Source organism: Hyperolius riggenbachi, chromosome 6 (genome assembly GCF_040937935.1).
Source record: "Hyperolius riggenbachi isolate aHypRig1 chromosome 6, aHypRig1.pri, whole genome shotgun sequence".
Classification (NCBI taxonomy): Eukaryota; Metazoa; Chordata; class Amphibia; order Anura; family Hyperoliidae; genus Hyperolius; species Hyperolius riggenbachi.
The window spans coordinates 356,719,677-356,734,584 of record NC_090651.1 but is presented as its reverse complement, the minus strand read 5'-3'; positions in this window follow the sequence as shown (position 1 = coordinate 356,734,584).

The following is a 14,908-nucleotide window of genomic DNA, read 5'->3' as shown; positions in this document are numbered from 1 at the left end:
ATACAAAGGTGGAGGGGGACAAGGTGTAATGTAGTTATAAACTGCTTTGCTGTGCATACAAAGGTGGAGGGGCACACACACATTGCAAGGGGGGGGGGGACGTCAGCCACGGAAAGTGTGTGTGGGGGGGGGGGAGACTGGCCTCAAATTACATCAATCTTTGTGGAAAGGTAATATACATGGGGAAGGTGAGGGAAGAGGGTCAGTAATGCTGGCCACTTAGTTTCTTTCTTGGGGGGGGGGGGGAAATCCTGGCTATACATAGGGGAATAAGTCGACCACTAGATTAGTAGGAGGGGGGGGGGCACACATAAAATGTTGGGAGGGATAGTCATACTGGCCACTTTGCAGGGGGGGGGGGGGGTTTAAGGTGTACTGGCCAAACTTTTCTGGTGGAAAAATGATAGCACATGGTATGAGGGGAAGGGCAGGGGGTAAGGTGCAGAGCAGGTGAAAAACAGGGCTGCCATAAGCACCAATATTAAAAGCCGCAATGAACGATATGCACAGTACTTAGTAATATGCTGCCCACATTGCGATTTTCTGGTGACTGCTGCCCACATTGCGATTTTCTGGTGACTGCTGCCCACTGTATGATTTTCTGGTGTCTGCTGCCCACATTGCGATTTTCTGGTGACAGTGAACACACCCCACAAATGACCCTATTTTGGAAAGTAGACACTTCAAGGTATTCAGAGAGGAGCATAGTGAGTCCGTGGCAGATTTCATTTTTTTTTGTCGCAAGTTAGAAGAAATGGAAACTTTTTGCAAGTGTCGTTTTCCGCTAACTTGTGACAAAAAATAAAATCTTCTATGAACTCACTATGCCTCTCAGTGAATACATTGGGATGTCTTCTTTCCAAAATGGGGTCATTTGGGGGGCATTTATACTATCCTGGAATTTTAGCACCTCATGAAACATGACAGGTGGGCAGAAAAGTCGGAAATGCTTCAAAATGGGAAAATTCACTTTTGGCACCATAGTTTGTAAACGCTATAACTTTTACCCAATCCAATAAATATACACGGAATGTTTTTTTTTTTAATCAAAGACATGTAGCAGAATAACTTTCGCGCTCAAATGTATAGGAAATTTTACTTTATTTGAAAAATGTCAGCACAGAAAGTCAAAAAAGTCATTTTTTGGACAAAATTCATGTCTTTTTTGATGAAAATAATAAAAACGAAAACTCGCAGCAGCAATCAAATAGCACCAAAAGAAAGCTGTATTCGTGACAAGAAAAGGAGGTAAAATTCATTTAGGTGGTAGGTTGTATGACCAAGCAATAAACCGTGAACGCTGCAGTGGTCTGAATGGAAAAAAAGGCTCTGGTCCTTAAAGGGACACTTAAGTCAAACAAAAAAATGAGTTTTACTCACCTGGGGCTTCCAATAGCCTGCTGCAGCTGTCCGGTGCCCTCGCCATCTCCCTCCGAACCTCCTGGCCCCGCCGGCAGCCACTTCCTGTTTCGGTGACAGGAGCTGACAGGCTGGGGACGCGAGTGATTCTTCAAGTTCCTGGCCACAATAGTGCCATCTATGCTACTATAGCATATATCATATACCATATAGCAGCATAGAGGGTGCTAATGTGTCTGGGAACGCGAAGAATCACTCGCGTCCCCAGCCTGTCAGCTCCTGTCACCGAAACAGGAAGTGGCTGCTGGCGGGGCCAGGAGGATCGGAGGGAGACAGCGAGGGCACCGGACAGCTGCAGGGGGCTATTTGAAGCCCTAGGAGAGTAAAACCCATTTTTTTTGTTTGACTTTAGTGTCCCTTTAAGGGGCGAAAAGACTGTGGTCCTCAAGTGGTTAAGCAAGGTCACAATTTTATTTGCAGGCCTCAACATGTTTAATTTATAAAATTCTCTGATGGCACCCTCACTCACCTATAGTGTTCTGTGGTGCCTACTGGTCATTATTGCTCCACTGTAGTTCCCCGATTTGTAGTGGCCAACATGCACCCCACCCTTAGGTGAGCAGAATAAGACACTGCACTGACAATGAGTAATTCCATGCCAGAAGTACAGCACACCAAGCTACATATTGACTCATGTAACGTGTCATGGGTTGATGACATCATCAAGCCAGGACCCAGTACTTGCGGCTGCATGAGGCTGAATGCACCTTTTTGCATTGTGGGAAATAATGGCTTTTTCCAACTGCCAAGCCAGCCATATCTCCCTCTGTGCATAAAACTCTCAGAAACAAACATTTGGCACTGATCAGCTGGCAGAACTAAAAAATTTAACTACGATAAATGTAAGAATGTACATCGGGCTGCACATTTTTTCCAAATGACAAACACTGACCAAATAATCTTAAAATGAATATTGTAAACAATGAGCCATTTTATTCATTATGTAATTGTCACTACCGTTCCTATTAAAAGAGAATCTAATCTGGGGTGGAAGGGATTACACATCCTTAATCACGCTCCTGCCGCCAGGAGCTTTCTGCACATGCAACGTATATATTGGCATTGATTAGCAATAGGTAACATTTGATTGGCTGTTTTAAGTTCCGCCCATTTTTCTAAATTTTAACATTAACCACCATGCCATGGTCTGTGCCAAGTTTTGGACCTCTGGCTTTCAAACGGTGAGAGCGGCAGTATTTGCGTCTGGTCTAGGGGCCTGGTGGATGCTACCCCCACCAAATCTAACTAAAAAAGTCAGGTGACCATCAGCAGTGCACAAAAATGGGCACTAGGAAAACCTAGTAGGGAAATCTAGCTAATGTGATTGGGGGGACGGCATGCTCTTGAACTTCTAGGTTGTAATAAACTACACCCACCCTATTCAGCCATTCACAATGCTTTGTGCGGTAAAGGATGCTGTGATTGGAGAACAGTTCCCTATGAGGTTTCCTGCTGGGTCCCCTAAAGTAGAGTAGCGCTCAAAAAAGTACTATCTTGTCTAGGGCCCTATTTCATCTTAATCCTTTTCTGTGCTACTCTGCATGTGGGTGGGGCTTAAAGGGATCCGGAGAGGATGAAGTATACATACCTGGGGCTTCCTCCAGCCCCATACGCACGGATCGCTCCCACGCCGCTGTCCTCCGCTGCCTGGAACCGCTGATACCGGGTCCTATCATTACCGCCAGTCGGCCGGCGGACGTGGCCAATTCTCCACATCACAGGGCACTCCCTCCATACAGGTACGCGTGTGGCTGCCTACTGCGCAGCCGCATGCGTACGGGTATGGAGGGAGCCCCTGTGATGCGGACAATTGGCCGCGTCCGCCGGAAGTGACGGCATGGGAGCGTTCCAGGCTTATGGGGCTGGAAGAAGCCCCAGGTATGTATAAACTCTTTTTATATGTTATAAAATCATTCCTCTCTGGTTCCCTTTAAAGACGAATAAGTGTGGAATGTTTGGGGCTTGTACCTGTGAAACTGTAGGAGGAGTAGCGTATAGAAAATGGGGGGGGGGGGGGCACCAATAATAATATTAAATAGATGGTGTCGTTTCTGAAGAAACCACAGGATGTTGGCTATGTGTCTGATTGGCTGTATGTGGCTCCGCCCACCTTGCCAAATTTTAACCCCAGTCACCCAGTGTGCCAAGTCTGGGAACTCTGGCTTTAATACAGTGAGAATTACAGCTGTTTACATTTTCTCATTGAAGTCAATAGGGAAAATCTGATTGGTTGATTATGGCTCTGCCCACTTTTGGGAGTCCCCAAAATGGGCTCTATTCTCAAAGACTTCCCGCATGCGGTAAAGTACATGCGGGAAGTTTGCACCCAAAATACCGGCAAGTTGGAATTCTCAAAATGTTCCGCATGTTTTTTCCGCATGCGGAAAAAGTGTGATAAAAGTGCGGGATTCATGCGGTAAAATTTCCGCAAAAGTCGGTATTTTCCGCAATAAAAGATCAATTCTCAAAGATGTTCAGGCGCATCATTTCTTCGTTAATTACCGAATTTTTATCACCTACAAGTAGTAGGTGATATATTCCGCATCCCATTGACTTTAATGAAGTGTGGAGGCTTAAAGGGGAACTGAAGAGAGAGGTATATGGAGGCTGTCATGTTTATTTCCTTTTTATCAATACCAGTTGCCTGGCAGCCCTGCTGGTCTATTTCTCTGCAGTAGTATCTGATTAAAACCAGAAACAAGCATGCAGCTAGTCTTGTCGGATCAGACTTATAAGTCTGAACCACTGAAACACCTGATCTGCTGCATGCTTGTTCAGGGGCTATGGCTAATAGTATTAGAGGCAGAGGATCAGCAGGGCTGCCAGGCAACTGGTATTGTCTAAAAGGAAATAAACATGACAGCCTCCATATACCTCTCTCTTCAGTTCCCCTTTAAGGGCTGTGCTTGGTGGACTTTAACTTTTTTTTTTAAACACTTTTTCATGCGACCTTTTTACCGCATGATTCCCGCATGAATAATGCCTGTTTCCGCATCTTTTTTCCCGCATGCGGAAAACATGCGGAAAATATTAGTGAATGTGGAAAAAATGCGGAGTTTACCGCTGGCGGGAATATAGCGGTAAAATTTTGCGGAACTTTTGGCTCTTTGAGAATAGAGCCCAATGAGACAGAATGCTTCAGCTTCACTCCATTAACAAATGACCCAAGTTTGGTGAATGTAACTTCAAATTTTCATTGGCCGCTGGTAGCTCCGCCCACTTCAGGGTGACCCCCCCAAAATACATATTTTTATTTGGGGTTACACCTACAATATGTGGTCCGAGTTTGGGGAGTGTAGCTTCAAAACTGTACGAGTGGCAGTGATTTAAAATTTTTCCCTGTCAAAGTCAACACGGAAAAAGGGGTCTTCCGGGGTCCGCCGCAGGGGCACGGAGGGTGGGATCGCTTATTAAAGCACAAGCAATATACTTCGCTACAGGACGAATAAGTGTAGAAAGTTTGGCGCTTGTACCCCTAAAACTGTGGGAGGCGTAGCGTATAGAAAATGGGGAGCGCTAATAATAACAATATTAATAATAATAAGAAGAATGAGCTGAACTTGAAGAACAATACATTGGCTATTTCATATCCAACATAATAATTATTACATAAATAAGATCTGTAACCTATCACTCAAGGGCAAACAACATTATGCAGCATATACACAGGGTTTGTTTTTTGCCATTGTAGCTAATTCAGACAGAGTAGCTTTTCCGGACACACTGTGCTGTCTGATTTAGCTACAGGTAGCTAAATCAGACGACGTAGCTAAATCAGACACCACAGCGGCGTACTGGTTACTGCTGACTGTGCTCAGCTGTGTATGAAGAAGCAGGACAGCAGGTAACTATGTACGAGGACCAGGCTGCCAAATTCGACTGGTGAAAGAGAAGCTCCTACCCACTAATGTAATATAGCCCTCCCCTACTGAGTAAAATATCACCCCTTCTACTCTACTGTATGCCCCCCTACTCCCCCACCGTGCATCACCATATGACCAATCATACCCCACTGTGTGCCCCCCAATAAGATACTCCTCTCCCACTGTGTGCCCCCCAATATCATCCCTCCCCATTGTGTGTCGCCATTTATATACTTCTCTCCCAATGTGTGCACCCAATATCACCCCTCCCCCACTGTGTTAAAAGTGTGATACAATTAAGGAAAAAAGCTTTAATCGCTAAGCAAGCCATTTTATAATTTAATGTTAATAAAAATATACTTTTAATTAGAATTGACTGCCATTTGTGATTTTTGTAGTAATTATTTTCTGGTATGCTCGACTGTTGTGCAGCATGTCCTGCTATAGAGGATGCTGCTGGTAGGAGCACGGGTGATACACAGGAGGCTTGTAAGTTCCCCCTTGGCTTAAAGCGCACCTGTGGCGTACATACAAACACAGGTATGTTAATGCTTAAAGGAAACCTGTAACAACAAAAAGTTCCCCTGGGGGGTACTCACCTCGGTAGGGGGAGGCCTCCAGATCCTATCGAGGCTTCCCCCGTCCTCCTGTGTCCCACGGCGGTCTCGCTCATTCCCGAACAGCAGGAATGTAAATATGTACCTTCCCGGCTCCAGCGCAGGCGCAGTATTGGCTCTCCATAGGCGGAAATACGCGATCGCTGTCAGGCCGCTCTACTGCGCAGGCGCAAGTCTCCTGCACCTGGGTAGTGGAGCGGACTCGACAGAGATCAGCTATTTTCGCCTATATCCGTGCGGAGAGCTGCAACAGCGGCCCGCTTGAGCTAGGGAAGGTTTGTCGAGCGTGGATTGCAGGATACTTTGGGGGAGCCAGCGCTGGATTGCCTGCAGCTACAGCAGAGGGGGAAGCCTTATTGGGACCCTGAGGCTTCCCCTACTGAGGTGAGTACCCCCAGGGGAACTTTTTTGTTACAGGTTCTCTTTAAGTTTTAATGCTGTGTGTTATAAACTGTTCTTATCACCTTGCTTCGACACCATCGTCTCACAGACTGTGAGATCACTTGACTCTCCACACCGCAAACAGGATATAGACTTTCTCAGGCTTCTTCAATGTTTACGTTATTTATTCAGGAAACAGGAATACAGATAGATACATTCATCTCCTGGCAAAGCAGACTTCCATGTTGCGTTACAGCTGCTTGAGTATCTTCCTACTGAATATACCCAGGTCTTCTTGTATCTACTCTGTTACATCTAGACTACCTTTGTACAGCATACATTATATCAGATTACAGAAAGGAATAACATGCTTAGAGGTCCAAGTCGGCTTTGCGAGCTAGTGCAGAAGGAAGAAGCAGAAGTGAGTTCTCCATTGCTCGCTCCAGATTTAATACCGACTAGGAAAGAGTTAAATATGACATCATCTTGCCACCCCCTAGACCAGATTATTGGTGGACCCACTTGTGGTGTCATCATACACACCTACTCGATTAATAATCAATGAGGCATTTGGCCTATATGCAGGACCGTGGATGTTTAGTAAACATAGCCAATGTTTTCTGTTCCTGTGGTTGAGGTCAGAGTAGTCCGATGGCCTTCTCTTAGGAACATGTTCTCAGTATCTGCGTGTATCCTCTGCTACACGCAGACCCTGAGATGCCTCTGCCTGCATCACAAAACCTCTATTTATTTTAAAGGCATACACTGCGGACAAGCCTTTTACATAAAATTCAGGCCAAGTAACTGAGGCCTACTTAAATTATAACAATCCCCCCTAAAACGGCTTGACCCGCAGATCCCAGCGTCTGAACCTCCCAGTACCTGGTTTCTTTTCTTTTATGTTTCACTTTTCGATGTTCGTGCTCACACAACTTCTCTGCTCTAGGCGGTTACCCCTGGAAGAGAGAGAGCAAGACCTCTTGGTCTTCCTGTAACCAGGCTCTCTGGGGAGGCCCTACTTCTAAGTCCCTCTATACCACATGCTCAGCATTTGCGTCACTTCCGTATCACTCACAAACTTGCATGACCACAGAAAAGTGAAACTCGTTTGGTTGTTACTCAAGGGAGCAGTGCCAGGTGCCTTCTAAAAGAGCGCCTTTATACAATCAGCTCCATCACAGGTACTACTAAACCTATACCCGTAACCCTGTATATCCCTTAATTTGAAAATATCGGTTCAGGAGATTGTTTATGAGGCACCAATCTCTGGACCAGGTTAATTTGTTTTACGTAATTTTAACACGCAACCTCACCTGGATAATGATGCCTAAAGTTGTCATCCCCATCCAGACGACCAGTGGGTGTAGAAAGAACTTTGGAACTGCAGAGGCCCAGTCCGAGTGTCCCTGGAACATCACCGGAACCCTTGTCCACCAGGTCGGACTGGCACTCACCTGCTTATTTTTGTGTTCTACCTCGTTAAGATCACCTGTATCATGGTGAAATCTTACCTCTAACTTAGCGTACTGTTTGTTTAACCTTTGTAACAAAATGTGGTCGTCTTGGATCAAACCCTGTTCCCCTTTGTCCCATGTCGTGTTCTCTTTCAGGACGGGAACTACCCGTGAAACTTTGCACTTTAGAGTTCTCTTAACAATTTGAGAAACAACATCATCCAACCTGGATGACTGGATCCATATGGGATCTCCGCTCCCACAATATGTTCCCCTTGGAAACTCCCCCTTATCGGAACAATTATGAGAATATACCTTGAATGTATCATTAGAACTTATGTTAAAAAACCAAACCTTTCCTTCAGCCACCAGAACTATCGGTTGGGCTTCAGGGTGGATCTTTTGAATGGTAGCCTCGCATTCTGCGTTATTGATCCTGCAGGCTTCTTCACTAAATTTGACTTGCCCCGGCCAACGCAGGTACTTCTGCAAGAATTGCCCGCATGAGGACAACTCTACTTGCTTCACCTCCCCGTCTAGCACCAAAAAAGGTTGACCTCTCAGGTCCTGGTGTAAGACACGGGTTGAGGTGGGAACTAAGGAAGTAGCGGTGCTTAAAGGAATCTTGCACCGTTTCCCTTTGTTCACCCAAACATCTCGAAGCTGCCATGCAAAAGATCCTTCTCCAGAAAAATTAATATACCTCCCCTTGTCCAATCTCTCGCTGACAAAAATATGTCCCCAGCTGTCCTGATTGGACCTCTTCCCCCCTTATGTCCTGAGGCACACTATGTACCTGAGGTCGGGAAGACTGTACTCTCTGCAATCGTTTGATTAAGAGTACCTCTTCACTTACCCAACTATCATGAGGATAAGCTGTTGCATATGGACTGTGTAATATCGTCCCCTGTTGTGACCCGTGTGGTGTGAATGGGATTCCCTGTGTGGGCTTTCCCTCCCCCGGGACCGCTCTCCCCACCCTCTTTGTCACCTAGAAATGTGGCTTGATCTCGATTTTTACTTCTTGTTTCGAGAACCACCCACCCTCGGCTTTCCAGCCTTTACGTGTGTATAGTTGTTTCAGAGGCACTCTCTGTTGGTAGCTCCAGAGTGTGATGTTGTCCCCTGCGTCTCTCTGGTAAGAGAATTGACGCCTCCTGCTCGTTCCTCTACAATCTGGAACCATCTCACTCTGCATAACCAAGACAAGGTACCCCTGAATCACACACTCCACCTTTTGCATGTACCCATTGTACTGCAATGTACCTTTTAACACACCTTTGGATCGGCGCGTCGATTCTGGGAGTGTGGTACTCAATAGCAGATTTACACTGCCATTCAATTCCCACTGCCCGCACACCTGACCCTTCAGACCTTTCACCCACATTGTGCCATGAAATTTGATTTCTCCTGGCACAAGTGCTCTTTTCCTCCGTCCCTGCATGGTCCATCTGTGCCAATCAGAGGGAGGTGTGAAAGGATCAGTACCTTTGTCACCCAACATCAACATGTTTGGGCCTTGCATTCTCATTAACCCCTTATTATACATGAGAATGTCCTCTCTTCGTTCTCCTAAGACGAAATGGCAACCTAGGATCACCATCAGCACGGTACTCTTCATTATAAAAGCACCACCTTGGGAAAGAAAAACATTAGCACTTTGCATTATGCTTTGCTCAGACAGTTTTGTTAGTCTCTTTCCGATCTCCGAAATCTCGTGTTTTAGTCTCTTTCCAATTTCAGGAATCTCGGGTTTTAGTCTCTTTCCGATTTCAGGAATCTCGTGTTTTAGTCTCTTTCCAATTTCAGGAATCTCGTGTTTTTCCAAACTTAGATTGGCATCTGGAACCTTTCGCTTATCCGACTGACATCTCCAGCTTTGCTGCCAGCACTGCAGCTGTCTCCATTCCATATTGCCAAACCCCTGAAATCGAAATACAAACAAATCAATTCTTATTAATGATTTGGGATTCGCCCTGCGGCTTGTACTCTTTACCCTTTAAAATGATCAATATATACCGTAATTGATCTCGTTGTTTTATGGTTCTCATGAACTCTGTTTACTCTTATTGGTAGATTGGAGTTAAACTTCACCCCCCTACCTCAGTACTATCCTCAGTACTTACCTGTTTACAATATGCTCCCGCGGACTTCACCTTTGGAAGCTCGCTTCACCTTTGGAAGCTCTCACCCCATTGCAGCTCACTCCACATCCCCCCTTATCTGTCCATGCGCGGCCGTCGCATGCCCAGATTACGGATGCCACACCTGATGCTGCTTTGCAGGTGAGCCTGCAATGCTCTTACTCATTATCGCATTTACTTATCTAGAACTTCATCGCGATACCAGCTCTGCTAGAAGTTCTGTGTGTTGTACCCCCTGACCAATGTTTGCCGTGCCACTACCCCCAGACTTCACAAAAAAACGGCTGCCTCCCTGTCGGAAGGAGCACTTTGCACTTAAACTACACAGGGTGCAGGGCTAAGCATACCAGCGTCGCATGCCTGTATGCAGATCCCTGAATGCCCACATGGTAGGTAGTCACATGGCAAACAGCGTACTGATACACTGTCACTCTGTACATGGCAATTCTATCATCTGTATAATTGCCCCAAGAACTGCGGTCAGTTTTTGTTCTTTGTGCTACAATTGATAGGAGCTGGAAAAAACATATTTGACCAATCAGTGGACGAAAAAAACGCACAAAAAAAAACAGCCCCAGCCCAGCATAGACCTCCCAGTCAAGCTCTGGCCCTGTCCACTACAAAAACCGGAAAAAATCGCTACCACTCTGCAGCAGCGGCGACGGAAACCAGAATTGGTCAACTCCCTTTTTTCCAACTCCGGCACCCCCCTGATGCACAGTCCCCCCCTATACTCTATTGGGAACTCATGCTGCACCACCCATTAAGGTTCCCCACTTACAGGAATAATCCCGTAAGCAACTCAGTACAGACACTTTCCTGACCTGCACTGCTACGTGTGTCCCTGCACCTAGCTGGGACACTTTTCCTATCCGTGCTCCTGCTAATCATACAGTAATAGCTTGTTGCACGTATCCTGGCATTCCTTTCCACGGACTCAGGGAAAACCTCTGGGGAAATACTTTGAGACCCGAGACACACCGTAGCATGTCTCTGTATTTCTACCCCCCTCCCTTTCAGCTGCTCTGCCCGGAGCCGCGAGCACAGCCTGACGTGACGTGGATCCCCCAGCCCCTCCTCCCCCCCTGCCATGACGTGTGGGGGCCATGACTCTCGGGGGCGGGCTCTCTCCACTGCCGCCATTTTGAGTCCTGGACTGCCAGCTAAGATGGCTGCTCCCATAGCAGCCTCTCGTTCCTATATCTTAGGAGATAAAACAAAATACAAACAGAACAAACATTTTCTTTCACTTTGTTTTATTGCAAAAAAAAGATTCCAAGTATTACAGGCATAATGTGGGCATTACATAGAATCTGGTCTAAATACAGTAATTGAGGCTACATATATTTATACAAATAGAGAAGTTGTATGTCATATAAAAAGGATTCGGTAGGTCTGTTGTACACAATGATGTTAAGTTACACAGGCTATCATAACTGGGGTGTGTGATGACACTAGAAACTGGTGATAGTAACATTGGGAGGTCAAGAAGTACTAGGTCCTGGAGTTGGATTTAGGTCCACAGAGATAGGGGTCCAATATTGCCATTCAGTGTGGTATTTCAGGGTGGAGTGGTGTAGAGTATGAAATAGGTAATCCATAAGGCGTATCTCCTCTATTCTATTGGCTACCATGGTGAGAGGAACCGCAGTTTGCTTCCATTGGCGGGCAATGGCCCAAAGAATTGAGCATATAAATACATGGTAGATTCTTCTAAATTTCTTCGGGACATTTTGATTTGGGGCAAATAGTAGAGCTTGTTTAGCTTCAATGGTAATTTGGGTAGAGGAGATATTGGAGATTATTTCCTTCAGTTTGTCCCAGAGGTGGCGAACTTTGATACAGTCCCAAAAGATATGGGAAAGAGATCCTTCCTCCTTACAGCCTCTAAAACAGAGTGCTGAAACAGAAGGGAAGATTTTGTGCAGCTTTAGAGGGGTTCTATACCATCTGGTAAATATTTTCATAGCGGTGTCTCTGATCATAGGTGTTCTAGTGAGTGTGTGCAAATTTTGGGCCAGGGTGCACCATTCAGATAGGGGTAGGTCAAACTGCAGTTCCTCCTCCCAATCAGTCATAGGCTTTGTCTTGTCTTCCTGTGCAAGGTTTATCAGATAGGAATATATTCTAGAAATAGTCCCTGTGACTGGTTCTGTGTGTAAATATAGGTTTTCAAAAAAGGTGCAGTTGAGTTGTGCATTAGGAACAGATGAGGTCGAGTAAACATTTCTAATTTGTAGATATCTATAGTATTCAGAGTTAGGAATGTTTCTGTTCATCTGTAGTAGTGAAAATGGGATAAACTTATCTGACATCCAAAATTTATTGGAGGTAGTGTATCCGTGAGTTATCCACCATGAGAATGCAGAGCTGTCAGGGTATGCTGGAGGGAAAGCAGGGTGTCCTATAAATGAAAGTCTGGGGGGTTTTAAGGAGCCCAGTTTCATGATATTTCTGTATTTGTACCACAAAAGTAAAGTATCATACACCAATAGATTACCTTCTTTCACCCCACTAGCCTGATTCATAGTGATATAGGGGGTGATCGTTATGTTATATGGTAAGACGGATTCTCTTTCAAATTGAACCCACAATAAGGGGCTTGTAGGGTTAAACCAGGGGAGCATCTGAGAGAAGCGTGCAGACAACAGATAATACCAAAGATTTGGGACTCCCAAACCTCCACTGTGCGTTGATCTATAAAGATATATATTCTTGAATCTGGCTGGTTTTCCACACCAGATGAATTTGTTTATAGTTTTTTGGATCTTCATTATCCAAGTTTTGGTTGGATTAAGTGGGAGAGCTCTCATGATGTATAAGATGCGAGGGAGGATTACCATCTTGATAGCCGTGATTCTACCAAGCCAGGGTATCTTGTATTTATCCCATTCTTTAAGAGTGTTTTCCATTGATTTAAGCAATGGTAGGTAGTTTGCTCTGATTAAAGAGTCATAGGAGGGTGTAATTTGTATGCCCAAATAGGACATTTGTGAAGAGACCCATTTAAAGTCAAAGTTGGCTTTGTATAATTTTACTACCTGAGGGGGCAAATTAATGGTTTGGGCTTGGGATTTGGCCATGTTTACTTTCAGGCCTGAAAGAAGGCCAAACTGGTCCAATAGTGGTATTAAGGTGGGCATTGAGGTTATAGGCTGGGAGAGGAATAGTAACGCATCATCCGCGTAAAGACTTATTTTATACTCTTTACCATTTTTGATGTATCCTTTTATGTTAGGATTTTGCTGAATGGCTAGGGAAAGGGGCTCTATTGCTATGGAAAATAGTAGGGGGGATAAGGGGCATCCCTGTCTTGTCCCTCTGCTTATAGTCAGTGGCTTTGATAGAATACCAGGGAGTTTCAGTCTAGCTGAGGGAGTGTGGTATAATGCCTTTATTCCATCTATGAAAGCTCCATGTACACCCATTTTTCCTAAGACTTTATACAGGTATGGCCACAGAACCGAGTCGAAGGCTTTGTGGAGATCAAGGCCTAACATTAAAAATCTTTGGTTGTGGCGTTTGGCGTCTTGAAGGATGTTGCATGCCAGCCTGGTATTATCCGTTGTCTGCCTGCCCGGTATAAATCCTGTTTGGGCCGGGGATATGAGTGTTGTGATGACACCTGATAGACGATTGGCTAAGATTTTAGAGAATATTTTAATATCATTATTGATTAATGATATTGGGCGGAAGTTTTGAGGAAGAGTGTGATCGAGTTTTGGCTTTGGTATTAAAGTTACAAAGGCTTGGGTTAAATCTCCAGGGAATCTATTTCCTTCAAGAGCTGAGTTGAATAAGGATTTTAGGTGGGGTAGTAATGTTTGCTCAAAGGTTTTATAATAGAGGCCAGTGTAACCGTCGGGGCCTGGTGCTTTCAGGTTTTTAAGTGAGGCTATTGCTTTAGAGATTTCACTGTCTGTGAATGGGAGATTGAGTGATTCCAGGTCCATAGTTGAAAGTGAGGGGATAGGAAGTGAGTTTAGCCAATCGTCCATGATATTGGTGGGTTGGGAGGGTTGTGAAGAAAACAGTGTCGCATAAAATTTTTCAAAGATATCCATCACCTTATGCGGCACTGTTTCAATTGTGCCTTGTTGGCTTTGTAATTTATAAGTATGTGGGGGCTTGTGGTAGGTAGTGTTGGGCGAACAGTGTTCGCCACTGTTCGGGTTCTGCAGAACATCACCCTGTTCGGGTGATGTTCGAGTTCGGCCGAACACCTGGTGGTGTTCGGCCAAACTGTTCGGGGTTCGCCCGAACTGCAGAATGCATGGCCGAACATGGCCGAACAGGGCCCCTGTTCGGCCGAACAGGGCCCTGTTCGGCCGAATACTGCCCCCTATGCCCCCTATGGGGCCGCAGGCATAAGGGGGGAGCATGCCCCGATCACGGGGGGGGTCGGAAATTCCCCCCACCCCCTCCGCTAGCGCTCCCCCCTCTGCCCGCTTCCCCATACAAAAAGTTTGAAACAAGTTCAATAGTACCTGGGCTGGTGGCACTGGCTGGCAGTGGAGTGAGGAGGAGTCCGAGTAGCAGAGTGACGTTGAGGCCGGGCAGCGGGCGGTTCAGCGCTAGTACCCTTGTGGTACTTCCGCCCTTTCTCTGACCTCACGTCCTCTGCATACGAGGGTACGCATCACGCGTACCCTCGTATGCGTCATCACGCAGAGGACGTGAGGTCAGAGAAAGGGCGGAAGTACCACAAGGGTACTAGCGCTGAACCGCCCGCTGCCCGGCCTCAACGTCACTCTGCTACTCGGACTCCTCCTCCTCCTCACTCCACTGCCAGCCAGTGCCACCAGCCCAGGTACTATTGAACTTGTTTCAAACTTTTTGTATGGAGAAGCGGGCAGAGAAGGGAGCGCTAGCGGAGGGGGTGGGGGGAATTTCCGACCCCCCCGCGACCGGGGCATGCTCCCCCCTTATGCCTGCGACCCCATAGGGCCCCCAAAATGGGCATGTTCGGGGGTCCCATTGACTCCCATTGAGTTCGGCGTTCGGGCCGAACATGCCGAACATCTGGCCCA